The sequence below is a fragment of the Manis javanica genome, chromosome 6 (genome assembly GCF_040802235.1).
Source record: "Manis javanica isolate MJ-LG chromosome 6, MJ_LKY, whole genome shotgun sequence".
Taxonomy (NCBI): Eukaryota; Metazoa; Chordata; class Mammalia; order Pholidota; family Manidae; genus Manis; species Manis javanica.
In genome coordinates this window covers 45114223-45137136 of record NC_133161.1, presented here as the reverse complement: position 1 = coordinate 45137136, position 22914 = coordinate 45114223, and the positions used below count along the sequence as shown (strand labels likewise).

General features: G+C 35.2%; 1 protein-coding gene across 1 annotated transcript in view; it reads left to right on the top strand.

Annotated features, from left to right (window-relative positions):
• ZNRF2 (zinc and ring finger 2) overlaps nt 1–16553 on the top strand; it is a 108998-nt gene extending 92445 nt beyond the window's left edge. The window contains exon 5 of the mRNA XM_073238649.1: nt 1998–16553. The gene's annotated coding sequence lies outside the window, so the exon portion shown is untranslated. The remainder of the gene's footprint in view (nt 1–1997) is intronic.
• The last annotated feature ends 6361 nt before the right edge of the window (nt 16554–22914 follow it).

The window sequence follows — 22914 nt, the reverse complement described above, 5'->3', positions numbered from 1 at the left end:
CATTATCTGAAAAAGTACAGTGAATTGAATGATAACCTCACTTGAGTATTGCTTTCTTATGTTCCACGAAGTGAATTAAATACATCATTTGCCTTTGAAAAAATAGTTAATTGCTTTCTTCATATATATGAAAAGCTTTTTTGAGAAGTCTTGCAGAAATTATATAAAGCATTGGGTTTTTACATCAACATTTTAGCCAATCCTGGAATTGTTTCAGGAATCAGAGTCTTTGTGTTCAGAGATTCAAGACAGTAACAGATGGCAGTCTTTTCTGAATGGCTAAGACCGAAGGCAGGGAACTAGAGCAGATAATAACCCTGAGGTCTAGTCTAGTGCTGTCTCTCACTTTCTTTTATTTCAGTAACTCCTGGTCTTAAATTTGAGGTATTGAGATAATAAACACAGGGAATTCTGTTGCTCTTAATGAGGATAATTTAATAGCAAATTAGAATATTGATAAAGGACATTTCAGATAATTGAATAGTAGCTATAGTAACTGAAGTAAAAACTTTAACATTGAGACCTCTGTCATAATAACAGTTGAGTCATGGCATGTGAAATGTGAAAGCCTTGGTGAACTCTAGATACTAGAAGACTGTCAGTTTTCAAACCTTTTACTGTGAGGTTATTCAGATCGTATCTTGACACTTTTGAAATATGAATTGGGATAAGATGGCTGTGTAAGGGAAGTGTGGTGTTGAAGTGGTATTTTGAGTATATGAGAACGTATGCTTTCATTTCATTGTGAAAAAGGTTTTTTTTTTTTTATGGAGGGGAATGCTTTGGAATGTCTTCAGTGCCACGGCCAATAAATTAAAATTGGCTGAAACTATAATATTTTTTTTTCTAATTCTTTTCTTTTTATTAAGGTATCATTGATAGACAATCTTATCAAAGTTTCACATGAGCAACATTGTGGTTACTACATTCACCCATATTATCAAGTCCCCCACCACCACACCCCATTGCAGTCACTGTCCATCAGTGTTGTAAGATGCTATAGAGTCAAGTAGTATTTTTAAGGGAAGTTCTAAAAACCAGTGCTAATAAAATGAAATTTTTATCTTAGTATTTTATTTATCAAAGTAATATGTCACAATTTTCCACCTATGGGTAAAATTTGTCTTTTGCTGGAGTCAATAAACTTGTTTGTGTAAGGTAGAATTTTACAGCTTTTTATTTCATGGCCCAATTGGCTAAAATTTCCCTTCGGTGTCAAAATAGGGATGGGATATGTGAAACATTCGTCTCATCTCAGAGGTCAATATGTATGTGTGTTGGTCTTAAACAGCATTTCAGTTTCTTTACCTTATGTATCAGTGTTATCTTTTTATTTATTTTTGTATATAGAACCTGAGTTTAGGAGCAGCTGCCCTCAGAAATCACAATCTATGGAGTCTGCTCTATGGGTCTTGAGTCATTTTCAAGAATGTATAGACATGGAATATCTTTAGTCTTTCACATTTTCTGTTCTGACTGCTTTTATTTGTCAAATGATAAATATTTCTTATCCCTTTTGCTGTCTCAGAAGTATATGGGTTTGAAGAGGAATCAGTATTGTTAAAACATTAACAAAAAAAAAAAATGCAGCAGTAAATGCAGCATTTCTGATATTCTTCAGCATAGGAATTTGAAAGTTGGCCCCAAATAGCGATATATGAATATCTAAGGACTTAGGTAGGTAGTAGTTTAATTTTCAATTTGAGGTTTTTAGACATTTGGGGGAGAAATTAGTAAATTATACGTGTGTGTTTTCTGTACTTCAGTGTCATCTTTATTGTGAAGGGCTAGTGACTGTTATGTAGTGGCTATTTTTTGTATCTATTGTAAGCTTTAATTGATCCTTTTGCAAAACACTGATTTTAGGAGTTTTTGAGTTAGTAAATGTATGAAAATTTACAGTAACTAAAAAAATATTTGTGGGGAAATGGATGTTTTTATTTGTATTCTGATTATAGACCACTTGCTTAACCTTCGTAATATCTATGTTTTCACAGGTTCTCTTGTCTTTTCAAGATGCTTGAAAAACCAAGAGGATATGAAGATCTGTCTCTGGAAAAACAAACAAAAACGCAGGAATACTAAGCCAGAAATCTTGAGTTCTGTGAGACTTGGTAAGGCAGAGATGGACAATCATACAGCAAAAGAAATCCTGCTGAAGAGAGGACAATTGCTGCAGAACACATTGCACCAAACATGCATATAAAGGACACACAGGGAGTCTGAAAATGCTGCACATCCCTTAACAGTCATCTATGTAGGTAATACTGATAAACTCTCAGACGCCAAAGTTAACTGATCTAAAGTTGATTTTTTAAGTTCTTTAGAGCTGTGCAACTACTTGTGTTTTGATTTGTTTTTTTGCTTGGGGTCTCTATTTTTCCCCAACATGATATTTCTGCATTCACCTATTCCTAAATTGAAGACCACATAATTTACTTCTTATAAAGTCTCAAATGTGAAACCAAGAAATGTAATCAAGCAGTAAAACATTCTCTGAAATGTAGGCTATGATCTCAAGTTCTTTTTTTTTTCCCCCTGAGAGTGGAAAATAGACTTCTACATAGGAAAGCTGAAATATGTTAATATTTTAAAGTTTTAGGATTATCAGGATGCAGTCCAAAGAGTGAATCAAGTTACATAATTACATTTTAATTAATTAAATCCAGGATTGTCTACTGAATTACTATTTATTTAAATATGTTGTTTCTTCTTAAATAAAACTGCTCCACAGTTAATCAGCAATGAATCATCTTGCAGCTATGCAACTTTTTAAAAAAATACATGAATTACCAATTTTAAGTGCTGCCAGCTACAATAACGTTGTTTTAACGGGTATTTTTGTTTGTTCTTTTCATGTAATTATTTTATTGTGTTTTGCATCTCCAGGCCTCATGTTTGGTAAAATGTTTAGCAGGTTGTAAATTTAATAACTTACGGAAAGGGTAAAAGAAAATTTTCTTGAGTGGAACTTGGAATAATTTGAGGTACATTTTATATACTTTTAAAGATCAGAATTTAATTGGGATACCAGATTTCTAACAATTTGCATCTTTAATTTTCCAGATAATTTGGAGGTTAGCCTTTGATAAATGATTTTTTAAAGCAAATATGAAGATTTTGTTAATTTATAATTTATTAATGTGTTATTACTGTAATTGAAAATGTTATACTTTTAAATTCAGTTTATGTAGAAAGAAATGTATTAAAATTATGTGAATAAATATTCCACAAAATACATCTGAAAGGTTAAAAAATACTGGAAGACAGCTATCAGGGCTACAATAGTGAATGTCTTTTTTTTTTAATATCAAAAATACCAATAAGTAGATTTCATGTTTTCAATATAGGGAAAATGTTATCAGTAAACATTTAAGCAGTGCACTTTATTTGGTATAGTTGAAAGTTGCACAGTACTGTTCCCTTATTTTAAGCTTTCTTTAATATATTTAAGTATTTGCTTTTCTATTTAATGCTGCTACTTTTACTCTTAAATTTTTACCTATTCTATTGCTTCTGTTTCACATTTTTTAAAACGGCGCATACAGGAGCAACTGCTGCTACCCAGAAAAATTTATGTATTACCAATTAAAAGAGTTTTTAATTGCTTTCTGTGTAATTCTAGACTAGATAACATTTTCCCTGAAGTTATGCTGTGAAATGCCTTTTTTTTATGCTGCAATTGATAAGAATCCAAAACCTCCATTATAACAGCTGACAGCACGGTCTCACAGGTGCTTTTTTAACCAGTTACGGAAAATACTCTTCCTCAAGGAAAATATTCTTTCCTTAAATTTTTTTTGTTATCATGAAATGTTAATATGAATCCATTTTATTTCACATTTTCACTTTTATAAGCTTACACACACACACACACACACACACACACCACCCACCATCCACCCTCTACACCTCTTACAATGTGAATCATTCATTTTTCTTACTACTAGTATATTGTTGTGATTAGACTTATTATGTTGTCTTCCATTCCTAAAGGAAAAGATTTACTATAGCTGTGGTAGCTAACTGTTAGTATTCTCCTGGAAGTTGGTTTTCTGATAAAATTTACTCATAGACTTTTAAAAACGTGATTGGCTTAAGTTCACCTTTCCTTTTTTGTCCTGTACCATACTTCTCACACACTTGCTCACTTAGCCTGCTTGTCATTAATGTTCTGTGCTGCAGTTGCTGAAACAGAAGATCTTGTGATTTCAAAGAAAGTTCAGTGTTTGTCAGTTAGTGTTAAGTGCTCCTTGAGTATCATATTTGTCTAGAACAGTATTTACTTAAATCTACTTATAGCAATCCCTTTTTCAAATTTATAGAAGTTAGCATTTTTTACTTTAATTCAGTCTCCATTAAATGACTTCCTAAAAAGAATTTAGAATTTTTAAAAGAAAATGTTTTTAAATCCCAGATGATCCAGTTTTTTTTCAAAAATCACACTTCCAGAAAATGTTATAAGTGTACTATTCTATATAGTGTCACTTATATATTTGTAAATCTATATGCAGACACTGAATAGTGTAAGTAGGATATAAAATCACATTAGATATTTAAATGTGTAGCTGAAACTGACAACTGAATATTATGGAGATAAGGATTGAAAGCCTAGGTTATCAGGTTGGCTATAGCTTTCTAGAATCTTTGTAAATACTTTTTTGAAATAAGATCACCCTTGAGTATATAGAAAGCAGTGTGTTCTGAAATTTCACTTGGTGCCACTCTTCATAATGGATTTATTGCCAATTTTGACTCCTCGTCTTTTTTGTTGTGTGTGTGCCAGATTGTATAAGAGATAGTAAAATTATGCTCTTACTTTTGACTCTTTGCCATACAAATTAGACTAAGTATATAGTCTTATCTGTGTTTTTCATATGTGATTATAAATCAGGTACACATTATGTTTTAAGAGCAGTGTTTTATAATTGAAATATAAATAATGATTTTTATAACCTTTTTTTGTGGTAGCTGAAACATTTAAATAGTCTTGTTAACTGTTGCATACTATATAGGTTTTGGTTTCTTAGTGCAAGTCTTATATTTTCTTTAAATGTGACACAGTTATTTTAGTTTTCACCCACTAAACATTGTATTAGAATGTAGCCCCAAAATGCCTGAGGAGCACCCTCAGCTTATTTGCAATATGTATTTTGAAAAGGTTTCAGCTTAAATGAGCTAGTGAAAGTGACAGATTCCTTTCCAAAGCTTACTTTACTTTCTAAATTTAGGTATAGTGAAGTTTAAGAGCAACCATTTAATATAGCAAGACTAAGGGATATTCTTTTAAATAAACAAGACTGTAAATTCAATGTAAATATTACCTAATTTTATTTACTAACTTGTAGTGTTGAAGAAGGGAAATTTCTAACATAAGCTACATCTGAATAAAGCATGAAATGTCTTTAAAATTTAAAAATAATTGAATTTACATCTGATTGACATCCACATTATGCATTGATAATAGTATCAAAATCATCTTACTCTTCACAGAGAAGTTTCCATCTAAATCAGATTATTGGGAACTTTGTAAATGTGGTGGAGGTAAATATTGCTTTTTAAATACCAGTAAATTTGTTAGTTGTAGGAAGCTGTCTAGCTCATTTTCTTACAATTTGGTTTATCCTGGGTGAACTCCCATACATATTGACAATGGATGGTTATATGTGAAATGTCCCTGTTTACAGTAGAGATAGTTTCTAAGTTCAAAAAAAAAATTCTAGAATACCAATATTTTGTCTTTTGCCCATTTCCCTTTTTTTCTGAAGTATGTAACTTCTGATTTTTTAATTTGCTATATTGTGAGTAACGATAGTTAAATTATGTTTTACTGTCTACTTTTCTTCTCTACCCAGCTCTTTTCATTCTCAAACTGAATTGCTACATTTCTTTAGAAGAAATTGTTACTTTGTATACTCCTAGTAGTGATTCTTATGCAGGAACAGCTTTTTTGGTAATAATTTACTCAGATAATACTTTGAGTACCATATTCTGTGAAGGCTGTGCTTAAACAAGGAAACTGAATATTCTTTTCAGATCATAAAATTCCTGTATTGAATGGGAAATACCTGCTCTTTTAAGTCAGCTGATTCTCTTTGGGAAGTAAAAGCCATTGAAGAAAACTAGATATGTTGATAGTAAGTTTCAGTTGAAAGGGCAGCATTACTGTATTTGGAGAGTTGGCATATTTTCAGATATTTGAGCCATCATTAATTTTAGACCAGTGGCTAATAACAGAAATTGTTGATTGTTTGTTTATAGAGAGGCAGAGAGCAAGCAGCGTGGCACAAACTCACATCCCAGATATAAATGAAATTTTTTAAAGTGGTTATTATTTATCAACCAACACTGTGCTGCTTAGCTCTGCCCTGGACGGTGAGGCATCTGTCAAGCCCCGTCAAATCTTAGAACCAGAAGTGACTGATTTATCTTATTACTAAATTCTCATGTCTTCCCTCAATCATACTGAGACTGGTAGGTACTGATGACTTGTATTTATAGACTCACAGTTCTGCTGGGACTCTGTTACCAGTGAACCTGGTACCAGCATCTTGAAAAGGTTACTTCACTTGTTAATAGCATTTCAAGCACCTGTGTGCATATACTAAACATGGAGCAGATCCTGTAGAGAGCTATGAAAGAGATTTTGGAAGTTGATGGTGATACTAATTTTTCTTAAAGCAGTCCATTACATTTTATTTCTTTGCAGAGACTATATGAATTTCTCTGTTTGAAAAATCATGGTAATAATAGATATTTACCTCTGTTGCTTTAAGGTTCATAATTTTCCCCTATTAGAAAATATTTTCCTGTTAAATAAGGTAACAAAAGCATCAATCACAAGAAATATAGAAAATGTATTAGAAACAACTTGTATTAGTATGTTCTAAACCTAAATGGAGTAATTCATTATTGATATTTTAATAAATAAAACTTCCAAATGATCTTGCCAAATTTTCCCATTATTTAGAAGTAGAAAATAAGAGAAGAACGCTTTCAAGGAACTTTGTCATAGTCGCCCTTCTGTTTAGAAATTGACAGTGCATTACAATAAAACTGGAGAATTATAAAAAAAGATACCTTTCTTCATTATCTTAATCATAAGTAAAGATATACTTATAAATTACCAGTATAAAACCCATTTGTAAGTTTTGTAATTGAAATGTGATTGGAGAGCTATCAAGTTTTGGGGAGTGATGGTCTGTCAGTGTGCAGTCATAACTTCTAAAATCTAGATTGTATTTATTAGCATTCTATTATGTTTTAAAAAAGGGAATAATTAGTCTTTTGAAGGCAGTTTTCATGTTGCTAAGGGGTATTGGATTTTTTAGCATAGTGTTAATTAAGCATGGGTTCTGGGACCAGCCTGCCTGGTTTTGCCATCTCTGTGACATTTGTGATACGCTTCTCTGCGCCTTGCCTTTGCCTGTACAAAGAGGTAATACTGCTACCTACCTCAAGGTTGTTGTGAGGATTAAATGGGAAAGTACCTATATACACCAGAGACATAGTAGGCACTTAATAATGTTAGCAGTTATTATAAACAATAAAAATATTTGTGCCCATCTATGAATAAATAATTTTTGTTATTCTTATGAAGTATTGGAGTAGTGTCTTAGACCTTCACTGATGTGTTCAAGAAGCCTAAGTATAATAGTGAACCTTGTGGATTCTGATCTTCCTTCCCTCTTACTAATATCTAGAGATTTACTAGTTCAGCAATTATATATATATATTAAGCATTACTGGGTTCTGTGGACTGTTAGAGACCAAGAATATACAAATCAAGGATAGATGACCTCTAGGAACTTAGTCTTCAGTGGGTGAAGCAAACAAGTAAACAAACACACAAGTGATAGATGTATACCCAGTATAGTGGAGGTAGTGAGGAGGGTTGTTAAACTTGGATGAGTCAAAACTTGGATGATTAAGTAAGTCTTTAAGAACAAATAGATCATAGCTGTAAGAGACATGGAGAAAAGGACATGTGGAGTAGCACATTTGGGAAGGGTATCGCCAAGGCAGAAAGCATCACACGAGTAAGTACGACATTCTTGGAGAGTTGTTATGTCTGGAGAGGTAAACAGGTGACATATCATGAAGGGATGTGTGTGCCAAATTATGGATGATTTTAAACAGGAAAAAAGATAATCAGATCTACCCTTCAGATTAGAGAGGGATGAGACTATAGAGGGCAGAAAGACCTCTTAGAATATTTACTGTAATTTAGGCAAAGTGATGAGGGACAAAACTAAAGCAATGTCAATAGGGAAGGCAAAGGTGGAAGAACTTAAAGATCAGAAAGTAGAATTAAACCATCTTGGTAGTCATTTAGATATAAAGGATGAAAGACAAGACCAAAACTTTTCTGGGGAGTTGTACTCTTCCCACATTTTATAGGGTTGAATCTTAAGGACAGTATAATCTCTACCTGAGGAAGCTAATTATGCCAGAACTATCTCCTGTAGAATATAGATAAAGAACACTAATTCTAACATGAAGGAATTAAATCTTAAACAGATGGCAGAGCCTTGAAACAAGCTGGACAGGAATAGTTGGCAAGTTGTGAGAAAGTGAATAGTTTATGTGTATATGTGTGTAGCCATTAAGAGGCCAGGATTTGTCTAGACACAGATGTTGCCAACACTGTCAGCAGAGTCAATAAGTGTGTGATAAATTAGCACTGAGCTAATGAGCCATGTCTAGGTTGGTTGAGTTGGACCTCTTCCAGCACTGCCCCCATCCCTCCTGAAACTCAGATGCCTGTGGCAATAGGGCCATGCTTTCCCAGGCTTGTTCGGTGAAGTGCTGAGATACACTCTGAAGCATTCTTCAGGTTTTCTCTGGTTCATTTGTCCCATACCCTTTCATTATACCAGTCTTCTTACACTTTCACAGCAGAAGTGAGCTGCTACTGTTGGAAGCAGAGTCTTTGTAGAAGCAAACAGAAAAGAGGATGAACCCTGTTGTCCTGGTGGCTGCTGCTGCTGGGGCAGACGAGGCAAAAAGGAGGGCCAGAGAAGCCTGTCAGTTCCTGGAAGGCTATGGGTTGCTGCTGTCTGCATCATGATCTTCGTTTAGTGAAGGACAGAAAATGAGGATTGATAAGCTTACATTTAGTTTCTGAAGAAGCAGCAGAAACCTTAGGATATCCTTGTATTAGGTCAAGGAGTTGAGTCGGTTCTCCTCAGATTCCCTAATTTTATCCATTGGGAACCAATCAAGCTTTCACAAGTTTCTCCACATTGTTCAGAGGTGCCCCTGTAGATAACTTGAAACTTCCTAGACCAGGAATTCCTACAAAACAAGTCCTGTGGGAATAATGGAAACCGAACACCCAAAAGGGAATTGTCCTAAAATGTCAAAAAACCTTATATTCATAAGTATCACCACATGATTTAAGATTTGATTTCCCACATAAGATGTAGAAAAACAATTTTTCTGTAGTCCCTTAATGGTGTTGTAATTATAAGATGGAGTTGTTAAAATCCCCCATATAGTGCCTTATTTCTGTGGTTGTTTTCAATGAACTTTTGAATTGAACGTTCATTATTTTATGAGATTTTAAAAGTACATGACCAAAAATTATCTTCCTAAGAAGGTCAGATTGTCATTTAAATGCTTTCTGATCGGCTTAACATTTAGTAGCTGGGTAACTGATGACAAACTGTTCAGTGTTACTAATGTGAATTTGTATTTCAGAAAAATATCAAATAACTATGTCATGAGCCTTTCAGAGTTGCTCATTAATAATTGAAATGTTAAATTTGTAATTGTTAAGTGTATCATTATCTAAATATTCAGAGGATATCCATTAAGGAAGTCAAATGGCATATAGTTCATTCATTGTTGGAACTCAAACATTGGAAAGGCTAAAAGCCTGAGGGTATTTAAATAGCCAAGTTATTATCATTTTAGCATGTAATCAGTATAAAAATTATCAATGAGAGATTTTTATGTCTTTTTTTTCAGTTTTTGAAATCTGGTGTATACTTCATATTTACAAGCACGTCTTTATTTAGTCACATTTTATGCACTTGAGTAATACATGACCAATAGCTACCATACTGGACACAGATCTAGATGACTCTGGGAGGTTGGTTCCCACTTCAATCTATTGTTACCTGAAAATTTTTGAAGTCTGCGTTTCTCAAAGTTAATTTAGCTACTATGCATGATCAGGCTGATCCAATGTTGTTACTAAATTGAGGCCAAGTTTCTGAATTTTTCAGTGTAAAGGGCTGGAAATACCTTGGAAAAGTTGATGGCCTAATGAATCTTCATGTGCTTTCACATATCACTGGCTTTTGTTGTGATTACAGTTTTTTGGTGAGGACACATAGGCTTTGAATAACCAGTCAGTTCTGTAGTTGTATGTTTGTGGAGTTTTAGCCAAATGACCAGCAGGAATTGTGAGCAGTGCTGATGAGTAGCATTAGTCTGAGGTGTTCCCTGCGGGGATAGTTTCTTCAGTTTCAGACCTTCTAGCAGTATTTCACCACATCCCTGCCTAAACTGCTAAATTTGTCCACCAGACCCTCATTCACAAACTGAGAATCTTCAAAATCTAGCTCAAGAGTCATCAGTAGTCAAGTGTAAGCTGTCTTCAGCAAGATGCTCCCTAGTTTTTGTGGGGATTCTGTGCTGAAGCCCACTGTTGAAAGGAGTCAGGGAGGGATTGCTGAGGAGTTTGTCTACAAGGATGGGTACACCATGGAAAGACAGATATTGTACTCTTCTGCTTTTGGGTCCCCATAAGCCAGTGATTCTCAATACCTGTTGATAAAGATTCAGCCAACTCAGGAGGTAGGAAAGGAAGGCAGAGGCAGCTTTTAAAGCCTTGACCCCACGCCAGAGATTCTGAGTGAATCACTGTGATCTGATCCTGTTGTATAGCCAGTGTACAACTTTTATTTGGGGTTTTCTCACACACACACCCAGAATAGGGTGTCAGCCTTTGGGGAGGCCAGTGCCAAGCATGTCTCAGACCTCTGCAACTAAGCTCTACCTTACATCCCCTCCAATTCTCTTTCCTGCTTGATTAAACTCTTGGCTATTTTTGAATGAGAAAACTTCTCCTGTATCATTATGTGTTCTTTCCCGCTCTGTGGTTCATAGAATAAACTGCCTGATTCAGCCAGACTCATGCTTGATTTGCACAGCAAAAATTTGTAGATTCCTGAAAGCCCTTTCTGCCTCCAGCACATAGCTTGGACAAATCAAAAGCTGTGGCTTTCAGGCTCTTGTCTCTAGCTTTAAAAAACTCAATTTTGAGACTCAGAATTAAGCAACGATGTCTTTGTGTTATCCTCACTGCCTCTCCCTACTGAAGCCTCAACTGCCAGTCAGTCACTGAGCAAGTTGCCATAAGCAACCAAGAATCAAGGAATGAGAAGTGTAGCAGTTAATAATTCAAAAGTAACATTCTGTTAAAGCCCATCAATCACTAGAAAGCCATGTGAGAAACGGTATGTGAGTAACTGTAGTCTGGTTTTCATTCTTAGAGTTATATTGGTAATCTTTAGAAGCCTTCTCACTCTGAATAAGAATGTATGGGAGTTAACTGAATAGAGTGCAGGGTGAACTGAAGTGTTGGTTCATTCAGTTAGCACATATTTATTGAACATTTGCTGTATGTAAGATACTGTATGAGACAGTGTATGTACACTGGTGAGAAAGAAAAAAAAGATAGTTTCTGTTCTTAGGGAGCTTATGGTTCAGTATTCCTAGCAAAAGTTGATAATCAGGAATGGCATGGCAAATACATAAATAACATGGGTGTGTGAAACCTAGTTCTTAAGTAAGCATTTGTGTCAGATCTTTCAAGGCATTAGATAATTAAAATCATCAGAAAATACTCCATTTGTGCAGTTGTATACTTGTGCCAGACCCTGGAATGTGACAATACTGCTAAAACAAAGGTGAAAACAGATGAAAGTACTACAAACTAGGACTGCAATAGAGATGCCAGACACAGATTTGTTAACTAATTTCCATTTTTGAGAGGCCTTTTTCCTGAAGAGTGATATTATATTTCTAATAAAATTTTTTCCTTTACATTTTTTAAAAGCAACTCTAATAAGTTATAATTTACTTACAACAAAAACATCCATTTTAAGTGTACAAACTGATGAGTTTGGATACATATATATGCCTGTGTAACTATCACCACCACAACCAAGATAGAGAACGTTTCCATCACCCCAAAAAATTTCCTCAAGCCCTTCGTAGTCAGTTCCCACCCATCCATCCTCAGTTCCAGGCAGCCACTGAGCTGCTTTGTGCCACTATTAGATTAGAAGTAGGTGTATACTTTATTTGTGTAAGGCTTGTTTTGCTCAGGGTATCTGTGAGAGGCATCAGTGTTGCTTGCATCAGTGTTTTATTGCTGAGTAGCATTCCATTGTATGACTATAACTACAGTTGGCTATCCATTCTCCTAGTGGTGGACATCTGGGCTATTTCTAGTTTGGGGTTATTATGAATAAAGTGGCTGTGAACATTTATATATAAATCTTTATGTGAACATGTGATTTCATGTCTGTTGAATAAATACATAGGAGTGGAATTATGGATTTGTATGGTAAATACTTGTTTTGACTCTGTAAGATACTGCCAGCTGTTTTCCAGAGTGATGATATGTACCATTTCACATTCCTACCAGCAATGCATGAGGGTTTTGCTGCATTATTGTCAATACTTGATGTTGTCAATTTAAAAAATTTTTATAGTGGGTATGTAGTGATATCTCATGGTTTAATTTGAATTTACCTAACCACTAATAACATTGTCTTTTTACATGCTCATTTGCCATTCCTATGTCTTTGTTGAAGTTTTGTTTAGGTACAGTTTATATACCATAAGATCCAGCATGTAAAGTATATAATTCCATGGTTTTTAGTATATGTACAGAGGTGTGCAATCCTCAACATGTCTAATTTTAGAATATTTATCACCATAAATAAACTTCATATTGTTAACAATCACTCCCCATTTCCCCTTCCTCCAGTCCTAGGCAACTACTAATGTGCATTCTCTGACCATAATTTCCCTTTTCTGGATATTTCATATAAATGGGATCATACAAAATAATGGTCTTTTGCATCTGGCTTCTCTCACCTAACGGTGTTTCTGAGGTTCACCCATGTATTAATAATTCTTATTTTTGCTGAATACTGTTCTATTGTATGGATATACCACATTTGTTCATTCACCAGTTAATGGAAATTTGGATTATTTCTGTTTTTTTGGCTATTACAAATAATGCTGTGAGCATTCACCTTCAAGTCTTTGTGGACATAGTATTTTTCATTTGTCTTGGTAAGTACTTAAAAGTATAATTGCTGGGTTATATGCATACAGACATACATACCATCCCATCCCAGGATATGTTGGAGGCTCAGTCACTGTTATCTAATCCCCAGATAACTTAAATTTTTGTTGCTGTTTATCTGTTTCTTGCCACAATTGGTATCTCAACCTCAGGCTAGCTACAGGGAAGCATTGGCCTTCCTTAATTGCCACCTAGATTGATAGTGTTTCCTACAACAACCTTGAGCATGAGTTTTTCCCACATTTACTCCAAATCAATTCACCCCCCTCCAGCACGAAGGCCACAGGTCCTCACAGCCTGCCCCACTGGTAGAACTACAGTGCCACAGAACTTGGGAAGTTGTTGGGGGATTGTATGTGGGGAAGCAGTGCGCGGTAGAAGGTAGCTGCTCCAGGCTAAAATGCCAGACTCCTACTGTTTTTACTAAGGTTAAGTAGGTTTTCTTCAGTGAATATTTTTCATCTTCCTGTATGCCTTTGGTCAATTTCCAAAGTTCTGAAATAATTGTTTTAACAGTTTTGTTAACTTTGTGGGGAGAAAATATGCCATACTCTTTACCCATTTATTCCTAAAGTCTCACAGGGCTGCCCATTTTTTTATTGGTTTGTGTTTCATCTTACTGAGTTGTAAGAGCTCTTTTTATGTCTTTTATCAGATACATGTTTGCAAATGCTTTCAGTCAGTGGCTTACCTTTTCATTTTCTTAACAGTGTCTTTGAAAGAGCAAAAGTTTAACATTTTGATGAAGTCCAACTTACTGATTTATTTTTTCATTTTCACACTTTCTGTGCCCCATCTAAGAAGTCCTTGCCTCATAGAAAATCATAAAGATTTTCTCTTAAAGCTCTTACAGTTAGATCTGTGATATAATTTAAGTTAACTTTTATATATTATGAATGTAAATACTGAGGTTCATGTTTATCCATGTAACTCTAGTTTATTCAAGATCATTTGTTGAAGCAACTGTCTTTACCCTATTGAATTAACTTGGCATCTCTGTTGAAGATCAGTAACTGGTTCTGTTTCTGGGCTGTTTTATTCCATTGACCTATATGTCTATACTTATGCCAATATTACACTGTCTTGATTATTGTAGATTTATAGTAAGTCTTGAAGTCGTAGCTTTCAGTTTTGAAAATTTTTGCTAGCCATAGAATTTTAGATTGTAATTTTTATTTTATTTTATTTTAGTGCTTTAAAGATACTGCTCCATTATCTTCCATCTCATGTAGCCTCAGACAAGAAGTTTGCCATCATTCTTTTTTAAACATTTTAAGTTGAGATATAATTCACATATCATAAAATCCACCATTTGCAAGTGTACAATTCAGTGTTTTTAGTATATTCATAAGGTTGCGCAATTACCGCCTCTGATATCTTAATGCTTCTATGAGCATTTGTGTACAAGTCTTTTTGTGAACATGCTTTGAATTACTTTGGGTTTGTACCCAGTAGTAGAATTGCTGGGTCATACATATGGCAATTCTGTATTTAACTTTCTTAAAACTGCTAACCTTTTTTCCAAAGTAGCTGCCCCATTTTACAATCCCACCAGAGATATATAAAGGTTCTAATTTCTCCCCGTCCTCACCAACACCTGTTATTGTTAGTTTTTTGTTTTAATATAGCCATCCTAGTGGCTGTGAAGTGATACCTCATTATGGCTTTGATTTGCATTTCCATAACTAATTCTGTTAAGTGTCTTTCATGGACTTGTTAGACATTTGTATATCTTCTTTGGAGAAATGTCTTCAAATCCTTTCCCCATTTTTAAATTATCATTTTGTTAAATTTCAAGAATTCTTTTACATATTCTGGATCCTAGACCCTTATTGTATGTATGATTTGCAAATATTTTCTCCCTTGAAGTCCAGCACATCTGCTTTTTCTTTCCTTTGGCTGATTGCTTGTGCTTTAGTTGTCATTTAAGAAACTGTTGCCTCATCCAAAATTATGAAGATTATATATAGGAGTGGAAGACAAAGAATTGTATAATTTTAGTCCTTACATTTAGGTCTGTATCCTTTCAGAGTTAATTTTTGTGGGTATTATGAGGTAGAGGGGTCCAACTTTGCTCTTTTGCATGTGGATATCCTGTTTTTTTCGCACTGTTTGTTGAAAAAAATGATTCTTTTGCCCATTGAAGTATCTTGTCTCCCTTGTTGAAAATCAGTTCACTATAAATGTATGGGTTTATTTCTCAACTCTTTAATTTTCTTCCACTGATACATATCTATCCTTATGCCAGTACCACACAGTCTTGATAACTATATATTTTTAATATATTTTGAAACTGGTAAGTGTTCTTGGCTTAGAAATGTAGGAAGTTTTCCATGACACATGACCTAAAGATTAGGTAATGCCAGTTTGTAAGTATTAGGGTAACTTTACATTTTTCCATATAGTAAATGATGGTGTAATACAAATGATAGGAAAGTCCTCAGTTGAGAATTGTTCCACTATTAGAGTTGACCACAGTCTTGGCTTTATGCAATTTTCATTAATACTATACTGCACTTTCCCTTGCTTAGCAAAGTGAGAATTCAAACCATGTTGATGGTTGCTGTTAAGTATTTGAATTGCTAGCTGTTAGTATAGCTTTTTAAAAGTCTTCCTTTGGGACAATTAAAAAGTAAACATGTAAGTACTTATAACTTCAAAGAAAAAGTAATATTACCTTAAATCCCACTGTTTATTGATAACCACTGTAAATACTAGTGAACATACTTCCACTTATCAGTTTGTGCATAATTTTACATAAATTGTATCAAACTATGTTTTTTCTTTCAGCCTGCATATTCAACAGTATATCATAAATACCTTTGTCATTAAATACAAATCTACTTCATAGTTTTGATGGTAGCCTCATACTATTATTGAAGTATTTATAATTTCACTAACACTTTCACTGAAGTTTTAAGTTGTTTCTAACTTACACTCCTACCAGTAGGACACATGAATTCAAATTTCTCTGTACTTTGGGCAAAACCGAGTCACTATTTTTTCGTCTTTGCTATTCTTGCAAAAAATCCATTTTCATTACCATTTCTTTCATTGTGACTGTAGTTGAACATCTCTTCATGAGTATCCTGGCCACTTGTATTTCTTTGTGAATTATTTATGAGTATTGCCTGTTTTTGTTTTTTTTCCTTCATGGCATATTTCAGATATTTTAAAATATTACAGCTATTAATCTTTAATACAGCGAATGTGCTCTTCAGTTTGTCATTTGTCTATGAATCTTACTTGTGGCAGTGATTTTCCTTAGGTTTATTTTGTCTTTTTTCTGTTCATCACTTTCACCTTTTTATTAAAAACTACATTTATCTATTTTTGCTTTATGTTGTTGACCTTTGTGGTCACATTTAGGATTTTAACTCATTTTAAGTTTAAGTAAGTATTCATTTTTATATAAATATTTTGATACATATATACATACAAATATACTTTTATATATAGTTTTTTTTAATGTTTAAATATTTAGTCTTAGGCAACTTTAAAAAATTACAGAACTTAATATTCTGCACAGTATATTTGAGAAATAAGTGTCTTAGCAGTGGATTGTGCTTTATTTTTAGAAAGTCAACTGTTTAAGCCTCTTAAGTCCTATTGTGCCAATCCTGGAATAAGAACTAATGATGAGACACAATTTTTTTATATACAATATACAATTTTATATACAATAAATTCCTCCAGATCTTCACATGGCTGGCTCTTTCTCAGTGTTCAGAACTCTGTGTAGATGTCACTTCCTAAGATAGGCTGTCTCTGACCACCCTGTTTTTATGAGGTAGACTATGATCACTGTCTAATGAAGACAACACCCATTGTTCTGTTATCTACTTGTTTAATTTTATTCATAGCACTTATCACTGTCTGACCTTACCCTGTTTGTTTACTAATTGTTTCTCCCTCCAGAATGCAGACTTCATGAAATCAGGGATCTTTTCTGTCTTACTCATTGTTATATACCTAGAACCTAGAACAAATTCTAGCACAAAATAGCCTATACTTAAGTCAATGACTAAATATTTAAAAATATATCATTGAGGTTATTTTTCAGTGTGTTAACCTCTGTTGAATTGTTGTATGAGATAAATGCACTAATATCACTGAAATAATAAATTAAAAAGAAAGCAGCAGAGATTTAAAGATGGCAGCATGAGAGGTGAGACAGAGACTTCCTCATAAAACCATATATAATATGACAATATATTTAATACAACTAATCCTGAAAGAGCAACAGGAAAGAAGGCTGCACCAGACTGTGTACACCTGGAGAAAACAGCAGACCTCATGGAACAGGGTAACGTACCAAAGCTATGACCCAGTGGGACCCAAGCCCTTCCCCCACCCCAGCTCACCAGCAGGAGGAAGAGAAACAGAGCAGGGAGGGAGTGGAGGACTGGGACTGCTGAACACCTAGCCATGGATATCTGCTTTGGGAGCATGAACGTACATTGCGTGGTGCTCTGGTGATTAGTGGGGTTGGAAAGCTAAGACAGGCAGAATACCTGGAGAGATGGAGATTCCAGCTGTTTGTGGAAAACAGGAATTCTTATCCAGCTGAGCTGAGAAGGCAGTCTGAGAGACTTCCTAACAGCAAGAGGCCTACTAAAGGGGCAAGGATTGCACAGAGATTACTGCTCAGGAGAAAGGACAGGTAGACAAAATTGTCTGGGTGCACTCTGCCCAGCAGGTTGGGAACTTAAACGATCTTCAGGCGCTCCATCCCCCTGGCTAGCTATACAGCTCTCAGGTCCCCCACAGTCATACACAGCCTGCTGTGTCTGCCTCCTGACTAGCCTGCACCTGGCTGACAAACCGGCAGCCACCTGGTGTCAGGCCAGCCAGAGGGAAGCCCTGCCTATGGCAGCTACAAACACAAAGCATAGAGACTTAACACCTGTGTGTTCTGCCCACTGGTTCTGGCAATGGAGACAGACATAACAGCCAGGAAACAGGTAAAAGCTCTTTCATCACCCCAGGCACCAGCACCACTCCCTTGCAACCCCCGACATAGCTCCAGGGGCTGAGCAGCTCCAGGGAGTAGAGTTTCTGGGCACTAAAGTGTGCCACATACAAATATGAAATGTCAAAGGAACCTGGTTCAAAGCAAAATCTCAACACCAGAGAAAGAACTGAGTGAGACTGAATAAATCTTCCTGAAAGAGATTTCAAAATGAAATCATGAACATGCTCACGGAGGTACAGAAAATATTCAAGAACTCAGGAAGGAATTAGAAATTAGGGAAGAGGAATACAAAGAAGCTGATGCACAGTGAAAAAAGGATCTCTAGGAAAGAAAGAATACTGAGAGAACTCTGTGACCAATCCAAATGGAACAATATTCATAGTATAGGGATACCAGAAGAAGAAGAGAGAGACAAAGGGATAGAAAGTAACTCTGAGGAAGTAACTCCTGAAAACTTCCCCAATCTGGAGAAAGAGATAGTCTCTCAGGCCATGGAGGTGCACAGATCTCCCAACACAAGGGACCCAAGGAGGACATCACCAAGACTTATAATAATTAAAACAGCAAAGATCAAGGATAAGGACAGAGTATTAAAAACAGCCAGAGAGAAGGTCACATACAAAGGAAAACCCCTCAGGCTATCATCAGACTTTTCAGCAGAAACCTTATAGGCCAGAAGGGAGTGGCATAATAATATTTAATGCAATGAAACAGAAGGGCCTCAAACCAAGAATACTTTGTCTGGCAAGATTATCATTTAAATTTGGAGGGATTAAACAAATTTCCAGATAAGCAAAAGCTGAGAGAATTTCCCACAAACCATCTCTACAGTATTTTGGAGGGACTGCTATAGATGGAAGTGTTCCTAAGGTTAAATAGCTGTCACCAGAGATAATAAAAAGGGATAGTCAAAGAGTACAGAATATAATACCTAATATATAAAGAATGGAGGAATCCATTCTTGGGTCCTGTGATTCTGCTGCTGTTTTGTTCACTGAGCATAATACCCTCTAGCTCCATCCATGTTATTGCCGAAGGGAAAGGGACTGGGGAGAATGGGTGGTAAGGGAGGGATAGGGCGTGGAAAAAGAAAGGGGGCATTACGACTAGTATGTATAATGTTTGGGGGGACATGGGGAGGGCTGTGCAACACAGAGAAGATGAGTAGTGATTCTACAGCATCTTATGCTGATGGACAGTGACTGTATTGGGGTGTGTGTGGGGGACTTGGTGAAGGGGGGAGTCTAGTAAACAATGTTCCTCATGTAATTGTAGATTAGTGGTACCAAAAAAAAAAAGAATGGAGGAGGAAGAAAAGGAGAGGGGAAAAAAGAACCTTCAGATTGTGTTTGTAATAGCATACAAAGTGAGTTAAGTTAGACTCTTAGATAGTAAGGAAGAAGGAAGTTACCCTAGAACCTTTGATAACCATAAATCTAAAGCCTGCAATGGCAAAAAAGTACATACCTATCCATAATCACCCTAAATGTAAATGGTCTAAATACACCAATCAAAAGAAGTAGAGTCACTGAATGGATAAAAAACAAGACCCAACTATATGCAGCCTACAAGAGACTCACTTTAAGCCCAAAGACAAACACAGACTAAAAGTGAAGGGATGGAAAAAGATATTTCATGCAACTAAAAGGGAGAAAAAAAGCAGGTGTTGCAGTACTTGTATCAGACAAAATAAACTTTAAAACAAAGTCACAAAAGACAAAGACAAGCATTACATAATGATAAAAGGGTCAATCCAAAAAGAGGACATAACCATTATAAATATCTATGCACCCAACACAGGAGCACCTACTAACAGAATTAAAAGGAGAAATAGAATACAATGCATTCATTCTAGGAGACTTCAACACTCCACTCACTCCAAAGGACAAATCAACCAGACAGAAAATAAGTAAGGAGACACAGGCATTGAACAACACATTAGAACAGATGGACCTAACAGACATCTATGGAACTTTCCACCCAAAAGCAGCAGGATACACATTCTTCTCAAGTGCACATGGAACATTTTCAAGATTAGATCATATACAAGGCCACAAAACAGCCTCAGTAAATTCAAAAAGATTGAAATTGTACTAACTAGCTTCTCAGATCACAAAAGTATGAAACTAGAAATAAATTAAACAAAGAAAATGAAAATGCCTACAAATACATGGAGGCTTAACAACATACTCCTAAATAACCAATGGTTCAATGACCAAATAAAAACAGATCAAGCTATATATGGAGACAAATGAAAACAATAATTCAACAACGCAAAAAAATCTGTGGGTTACAGAGAAGGCAGTGCTAAGAGGGAAGTATATTGCAATACAGGCCTACCTCAGGAAAGAAGAACAATCCCATATGAACAGTCTAAACTCACAATTAATGAAACTAGGAAAAGAACAAATGAGGCCCAAAATTAGTAGAAGGAGGGACATAATAAAGATTAGAGCAGAAATAAAATTGAGAAGAATAAAACAATAGAAGCAATGAAAGCAGGAACTGGTTCTTTGAGAAAATAAACAAAATATATAAACCCCTAGCCAGACGTATCAAGAAAAAAAAGAGTACACACATAACCAGAATCAGAAATGAGAAAGGAAAAATCACTATGGACACCACAGAAATACAAAGAATTATGAGAGAATACTATGAAAAATTATACGCTAACAAACTGGATAACCTAGAAGAAATGACAACTTTATAGAAAAATACAACCTTCCAAGGCTGACCCAGAAAGAAACAGAAAATTTGAACAGATCAATTGCTAGCAACAAAATTGAGTTGGTAATCAAAATACTACCTAAGAACAAAATCCCTGGACCAGATGGCTTCACTGCTGAATTTTATCAAAGATTTAGTGAAGATCTAACATCCAACCTCCTTAAAATTATCCAAAAAGTGGAAGAGGAAGAAATACTTCCAAACTCATTCTATGGGGCCAGCAAGACCCTAATACCAAAACTAGGCAAAGATACCACAAAAGAAGAAAATTAAAGACCAATATCCCTGATAAACATAGATGCAAAAATACTCAACAAAATACTCAAAAATACTTCAGAAAGATCATCCATCATGATCAAGTAGGATTTATTCCAGGCATGCAAGGATGGTACACAATTAGAAAATCCATCAACATCATCCACCACATCAACAAAAACAAAGACAAAAACTACATGATCATCTCCACAGATGCCAAAATAGCATTCGACAAAATTCAACATACATTCATGATTTAAAAACTCTCAAGAAAATGGGTGTATATGGCAAGTACCTCAACATAATAAAGGCCACATATGAAAAATCCACAGCCAACATCATACTTAACAGCAAGAAGCTGAAAGGCTTTCCTTTAAGACTGGGAACAAGACAAGGATGCCCACTCTCCCCACTTTTATTCAACATAGTTCTGGAGCTCCTCGCCACCGCATTCAGACAACAGAAAGAAATAAAAGGCATCTAGATTGGTAAAGAAGAAGTTAAACTGTCACTGTTTGCAGATGACATGATACTGAACATAAAAAAACCTAAAGAATCCACTCCAAAACTACTAGATCTAATATCTGAATTCAGCAACGTTGCAGGATACAAAGTTAATACACAGAAATCTGTTGCTGTCCTATACACTAATGATGAACTAACAGAAAGAGAAATCAGGAAAACAATTCCATCCACAATCACATCAAAAAGAATAAAATACCTAGGAATAAACCTAGGTAGTGAAAAGACCTGTACTTTGAGAACTACAAGACACTCATGACAGAAATCAAAGAAGATACCAATAAATGGAAACATCCCATGCTCATGGATAGGAGGAATTAATATTGACAAAATGGCCATCCTGCCTAAAGCAATCTACAGATTCAGTGCAATCCCTATCAAAATACTGATAGCATTCTTCAACGAACTAGAGAAAATAATTCTAAAATTCATATGGAACCACAAAGACCCTGAATAGCCAAAGCAATCCTGAAAAGGAAGAATAAAGCTGCGGTATTACGCTCCCTGGCTTCAAGGTCTACTAGAAAGCCTCAGTAATCAAGACAATTTGGTATTGGGACAAGAACAGACCCACAGACCAGTGGAACAGACTAGAGAGCCCAGATATAAAACCAACCATATATGGTCAATTAATATATGATAAAGGAGCCATGGATATACAATGGGGAAATGACAGACTCTTCAACAAATGATGTCGGCAAAACTGGACAGCTACATGCAAGACAATGAAACTGGATTATTGTCTAAACCCATACACAAAACTAAACTCAAAATGGATGAAAGACCTGAATGTAAGTCATGAAACCATAAAACTATTAGAAGATAACAGGCAAAAATCTGAATATAAACATGAGCAACTTTTTTCCGAATGCATCTCCTCAAGCAAGGGAAACAAGCAAAAATGAACACATGGGATTGCATCAAACTTAGAAGCTTCCATACAGCAAAGGACACAATCATCTGAACAAAAAGGCATCCTACAGTATGGGAGAATATATTTGTAAATGACATATCTGACAAGGGGTTAACATTCAAAATATATAAAGAACTCACATGCCTCAACAATCAAAAAGCAAATAACCCGATTAAAAAATGGGCAGAG